General features: G+C 39.6%; 1 non-coding gene across 1 annotated transcript; it reads right to left on the bottom strand.

The window, feature by feature from the left end:
- Nucleotides 1-865: 865 nt before the first annotated feature.
- LOC125371014 lies at nt 866-971 on the bottom strand. The gene has a single exon (XR_007217178.1). It is a non-coding gene; the product is annotated as a small nucleolar RNA R71 (small nucleolar RNA).
- Between the last annotated feature and the right edge of the window lie 5,579 nt (nt 972-6,550).

Consider the following 6,550-nt stretch of genomic DNA (forward strand, 5'->3'; position numbering starts at 1 on the left):
AACTTTCACACCCTATTTCAGACTAGATAACACAGCAAGTAGTAGTAACTTTAGGTTCACCTGATCTCCAAGGATACGGCCTTGATACTCACTAGTGCTAGGCTGCATCGGTAGGTTCACTGCCTTAGGTGTAGGTTGCATAAAGAGCCCATCAAGTTTTTGGCGCCGTTGCCGGGGAACACAGTAACGATGAACTAGAGTGAATTGTTTTTGTGTTAATTTAGTCATTATTTGTTTATTAATTTATTCTTTATTTATTTATTATTTATTTATTATTTATTATTATATTGTTTTTGTTGATTGGTGGTTGTGTGGACTTTCGGTTTCAGGTAGTTTATGACCAAGAGCTCAAACTCGAATCTTATAGAGCCTCTATCTGATCCAGAACGATCCCTCAGACTCTTAAGGAAGAGGTTGCAATTAGAAGAGGAGGAGATTGAGGTTGAGGTACCTGTGGATAAACTAGACACGATGGAAAACCATGACCCCCAAGCCAACGACGATCAAAGGACGATGTACGAGTTTGCTCGACCATCTTTAGATGGAATGACAGTATAGTCGATTCTTTATGTGGCCAATAATTTTGAGATAAAGGCTAATGTTATCCAGATGATCCAGCAAAGCGTGCAATTTGGAGGATTGCCCAGCGAGGATAGCAATGCACATATCTCCAACTTTTTGGAGATTTGTGACACATTCAAGATAAATGGAACAACCGATGATGCCATTAGGCTGAGATTGTTTCCATTTTCCTTGAGGGACAGAGCAAAGAGATGGTCGCAATCTTTACCACAATGAGCGATCACTACACGAAGGCGTTGGTAGAAAAATTTTTATATAAGTATTTTCCTGCCTTAAAGCTGCTAAACTTAGAAATGACATATCTTCTTTTGTGCGGTTTGATGATGAAAGCATGTCGATGCATGGGAGAGATTTAAAGATCTTTTGAGATGCTGCCCACATCACGGATTGCCGGTGTGGATGCAGTTCGGACCTTCTACAGACTGGTTGAACCTTGCAACGAGGCGATGGTGGATGCCGGCAGTGGGGCGCTAAATAGTAAGGCGGCGGGCTCGAACGATAGAGGAAATGGCCATGAACAACTATCGTTGGCAATCCTCTAGGAGGCCGACCGGGAAGGCGGGAGTGGTCAACCAAGTGGACTCTACAGCAACCTTGGCGGCTCAGTGGAGCTTCTAGCCAAGAAGATCGACCAACTCCGGATGCGGTTTATGTAGCGAACGTTGGTGCGAAGTTTTGTGGTGGCCCGCATTACGGTGCTGCATCACGGAGGTATGTTTGCTTCATCCTCTACTACTTTTCCATCTAATTCTGCTATGTCTTTTGATGTTGAACAGGTTAATTATATGGGGAATGCCCCAAGGCAGCAGAACGATCCTTACAGCAATACATACAACCCTAGGTGGCACAATCATCCCAACTTCAGTTGGAGGAACAATAACGCTCAGGGTCCACCTGGTTTTCAGAGACTTCATCAGCAGCCGCAACAACATTCAGCTGGGCCTGCACAAGCTCCTCCTCTACCAGAAAAGAAGTCAAATTTGGAGGAGCTTATGATGAAGTTTGTGACGTTTACGGATATGAGGTTCTAGCAAACTGATAGTGCACTTAGGAACCAGCAGGCCTCGATTCAGAACTTGGAGACCCAGATTGGCCAAATCTCTAAGATGTTGTCTGAGAGGCAGCAAGGAGTGCTCCCGAGCACCACTGAGTCTAACCCGAGGGAGCACGTGAACGCCATCACTTTGCGTTCAGGTAAGTTAGTTTCAGCTCCTTCTAAGCCTATTTTTGATGACGCCACTATTGATGTGCAGGTTAAGGCAAGCAGTAAGGTTAGGGAACCTGAGGGACAAAAGGTGAAATCAATTCCAGTCAGGGAATATCAACCTAAGATTCCTTATCTTGCTAGAGCTAAACAAGCAGAGGCGAAAGAGCAGTTCAGTAAGTTTTTAGATATTTTTAGACAACTGCATATTAACTTGCCTTTTATTGATGCATTGGAGCAGATGCCGAAGTATGCTAAGTTCTTAAAGGACATACTTAGTAGAAAAAGGAAGTTGGAGGAGGTCGCCTATGTTCGGGGATAATGAGGAGTGCTCGGTGTTTGAGCAAGTTGCCGGAGAAGCTACGATCCGGTGGAGTTTCACTATTCCCTGCACTTTAGGTAATTTATGTGTTGATGATGCATTAGCTGATTTGGGGGCTAGCATAAATGTCATGCCCACTAGTTTGTTCAATAAGCTAGGTTTGGGGGAGGCAAAATCCACTAGGATGTTTATTCAATTAGCTGACCGTTCTGTTAAGCTTCCTAAGGGAATTGCTGAAAATGTGCTAGTTAAGGTAGATAAGTTCATATTTCCTGTGGACTTTGTGGTTTTGGATATGGACAATGAGCATGGTGTACCATTAATTTTAGGGAGACCTTTCCTTGCCACAGCTAGAGCTAAAATAGACGTATTTAAGAGGAAGTTAGAACTTAATGTAGGGGACGACTGTGTCACTTTTAGTTTACCCTCATTTGATAGTTCTTCCACCGACCATGTTCATGCCATTTGTTGTATTGATGGAATTGATCTTGCATGTAATACACAACCACAAGATGTACAAATGGATGATGCTATACATGTTTCTTCCCCTACTAGTATGTGTTATTCATCTGAAAAAAATAACTTGTATCAATATGAGACTTTGTGCTGTGATAGACCCGAGAAGGGTAGTTGCAAGTTTGTTTTTGACAGATCACTTAGCCGGAATTCAGAGTGGATGAATGGACATCCCAAATCGGTCCAGAGAGCACCTCCTTAGTCATTTACTGCACACATCAGACCTTTTCATTGCGCTTATATGCCTCAAGCCCCAACTTACATTGAGCCTACCTTCTTAATTTGCCCGCGATGCAGAATGCCGATCCGAGTCCGGCCTAGACGACTCGGAACAAAAGAAGCGCCTTCGGGAGGCATTCCCAAATCTATTTTTGCTTTCTGAATTTTTGGACTTTTTTATTTTATTTTATGTAGTCATTTGCAGTTAGATATTTCAGTCTGTTTTTAGTAAGTTTGATTTTGAGGAGATGCTATCTTATTGAACCTTTTACTAGATGTTGCTTGGAATGTGTTTATTCTTGAATTTTACAGGAGTTAGCCTACTTGATGCTCGTACGTAATTTTGAGGACTAACATATTTTGAAGTGTTAAAGTACACATCAAGGGCGATTCAGTAGACTTTCTAGTTTTTATCTCTTTTTGTCGTCTTGTTTTTCTCTTAGTTTTCTAATTTCTTTTATGGACTCCCATAATTAGCTTCATTTTACGTATTTTATTCCTTTTATTTTGGAGTGCCTACCTTGTTCATACTGAGGACAGTGTTTTTCACAAGTGTGGGGTAGGTACCGTAGATTTGTGCAGCTTTTATTGAACCTTGTTGGAAGAAGGCAATGAACGAATTTCTTAATTACAATCCAGCCAGGTAAAACTGGTATTTTTCCTTAAATTCTTCCATTTTACTTTATCTTAGATATAGAACACTGTTAATATTGTTGCTTATTATTGTGATTGACTGTTTAAACTTTGGTTTGAGAATTCATGCAATTTTAACCCACTCAAATGGTGAGATTTTGAGCCAATTGGTGCATCACTATTATGCTCCCTTTTCTTTCATTAGTGAGCATTATACAGAATCTCTATTTCTAGAACTTGCTTTACGATATCTTTTAAGATTACATGAATTGTCAATAATCGTGAGATGATTTGGGTACTTAGGATTTACACAATTTGGCCAAAAAACCTAACCCTGTTTTTCCCTTAGTGAACCAATTTTGAGCCTTAGCCTTTCCTTTCGTGATAATAATAACAGTGACACTCATTTTATCACTTCTATTCATTTGACCATTCTTTCTACCATTGTTGCTGGAAATTATGTAAGTTTATGCTGCATTTTATTTTGGATCAATCTACAATCATATATTTCACTAAGTTGCTAGATTTTTCATAGATGCTCCCTTCAATTAAAAAAAAATAAAATTGATATTCAGTTTTATTGTATGTGTCAATAACCAACAACCCCTACATAAGCTGTTGTAATATATATACATAGTATATATATATTCAATAAAAAAAACAAAAAGAGTATTAATTTAGTTCATTTTGAGCATCATCTTATTTTTAGAGCAACTTAGTGTTCATTTTGGTACAACACTTGATCCTTCGTTACTTTCTTGCATTATTTGCTTAACTTCCGAACTTGTAGCCTACTTTCCATATTTATACCCTACCTTAACCCCATTACAACTGACTTAAGACCCTTTGATCATGATTATTGATTATTTCGTAGTAGTGGAGATTGGATCTATAAGCAAGCCTATGGTAAGCACTTTTTCTGTATTTTTGCGTTGAGAGCTTGGCGATCTTCTTTCACCTATATACACTTGTGTGTTTTGAGTGACATCTTGTGAGGCATGGTTCTCAATTTCTCAATTTAGATGGTTTATCATTTTAACATTAGCAACTTTATTAAGTTTGTTCTCTCTCTTAAGGATTTAGTGATTTGGGGATTTTGGGAAAAATCATTATGGAGTTTTGAAATTTGTTTTGAGCTAACCTCCTGCAATGCATTTGATTGAGTTATTTGGTATCTATTTGAGGAGTGAGTTGTTGATTGCTTGAGGACAAGCAAAATTTTAAGTGTGGGGTAATTTGATAAGCATCATACTACACATGTTTTCATGCCCGATTGTTTACATTTTTATGCATGATTATCCCGTTTTATGCTAGAATCACCTGTCTTTTGTTTCCTTTCTTGTTTCAGGACATTTTCGAAGGACACCATCAATAATCAAGGGAAATACGTGTGATTACGGACCAAAATCCATCAAATTGGGTGAGAACTAGCACCCCGAGGGTTGAGCACGGCCTGGACTCCAACCGTGCTGAATTACTAAGAGGCTATCCCCAATTGTGCCATTTTAGCACGACTTCTGTAGCCACCACGGCCTCCAGCACGGCCTGTGGTGGCTCAGCACCGGCTTGGGCATGGCTTGGAAGGAGTCGAGCTGACTGGACTCAGGCCATCTTTGAATCAACTATATAGGCAATTTTGAGTTCTTCTGGAGGAGAGACGAATTTTGGACTCAATTCCAAGACACACACTTAATCAATTGTTTCCTATACCTCAATTGTAAACTTTGAGAGATCAATTTCATCAATTGAATGAGGGATTTCACTTGTTCCAACATCGAATTGAAGATCAAAACAAACTTTGGGAGCATTCAAGAGGCAACTAGGGTTTGAGATTTCGAATTTGCAAATTTAGGGTTTTTCATTCTTCTTGAAAGAGAAGGGTGTACATGCCTTTAATTTTCTTTGCCTTATTTTGTTCCCTAATTGCTTTAACCATGAACATGAGTAGCTAGATCTTTTGAACCCATTGGGGTTCACCTTTGTTGATGGATTATGCTTAATTGTTAGTTTTATAATTGTCATTCTTGTAATCTTCTTGCTATTTAGTAATAAAAGTTTGATTCAGTTAATTTGAGACGTTGAATTAATTGTTTATTAGGCTGTTTCTTGACATTGAGAAATGCTTGTTACAACTGGACATTGAATAGTAAGGACTGGTAGTTAACACTTAGAAATAAGGTTGATTTACTCGCCGAATTAAGAATTAATAACTCTTAATAGTTTTAAATCATACTTAATGCTAATCTGTAGTAATCCGATAGGAAGAGATTCCATTAGGTTAGTGTAGGTTTAGGAATCCGGTAAGCTCGAGAGAGGAACCAGGATTCGATTCAGGATTTAGGCACGGGTAAGCAAGATCAGCAATCCATAAAATCCATCTTTAGAATTCCATCACTTAGGCTCCTTTTTGGGTTTGTTTCTCTGTTTGCAATTGTCTTTTGATTGTTCGTTGTCCTTCATTTACTTAATTGCACTCATAACCATTAGCTGGTATGTTAGAACTTTCACACCCTATTTCAGACTAGATAACATAGCAAGCAGTAGTAACTCTAGGTTCACCCGATCTCCAGGGATACGACCTTGATACTCACTAGTGCTAGGCTGCATCGGTAGGTTCACTACCTTAGGTGTAGGTTGTATAAAGAGCCCATCACGAAGCCCTAGTAGTGGAGGGGGATGCCCTAATAAGCAATGCACTCTGAATTCTTGAATGTTGGCAAGAACTTGAGCAAATAAATAATGAAACACTCTCAGACATCGGAATGCTGATGGTGGATCACATCGTCAAATGGCATAGACGTGCTAGAGAAGCTGATACCCGTGATAGCAGAAAAAAAGAGGAGAGAGAATCAACTCACCAGCCTGAGTGTGGAAGGGATGAATCATGTCCATCCACCTCTCGAGCGGGCATAGACATAAGTATGATTGACCCTCCCAATAATTGATGGGAGTGTGACCACAAACCGACGGAAGGCATTATTTCTGATCTTGGCCTAAACTGAGCTAGGAAGCTCGTCGAACCACTCATGAGCACCACAGAAATTTCTGATGAACTAGATCGATACAACATCACC

Source organism: Ricinus communis, chromosome 8 (genome assembly GCF_019578655.1).
Source record: "Ricinus communis isolate WT05 ecotype wild-type chromosome 8, ASM1957865v1, whole genome shotgun sequence".
Taxonomy (NCBI): domain Eukaryota; kingdom Viridiplantae; phylum Streptophyta; class Magnoliopsida; order Malpighiales; family Euphorbiaceae; genus Ricinus; species Ricinus communis.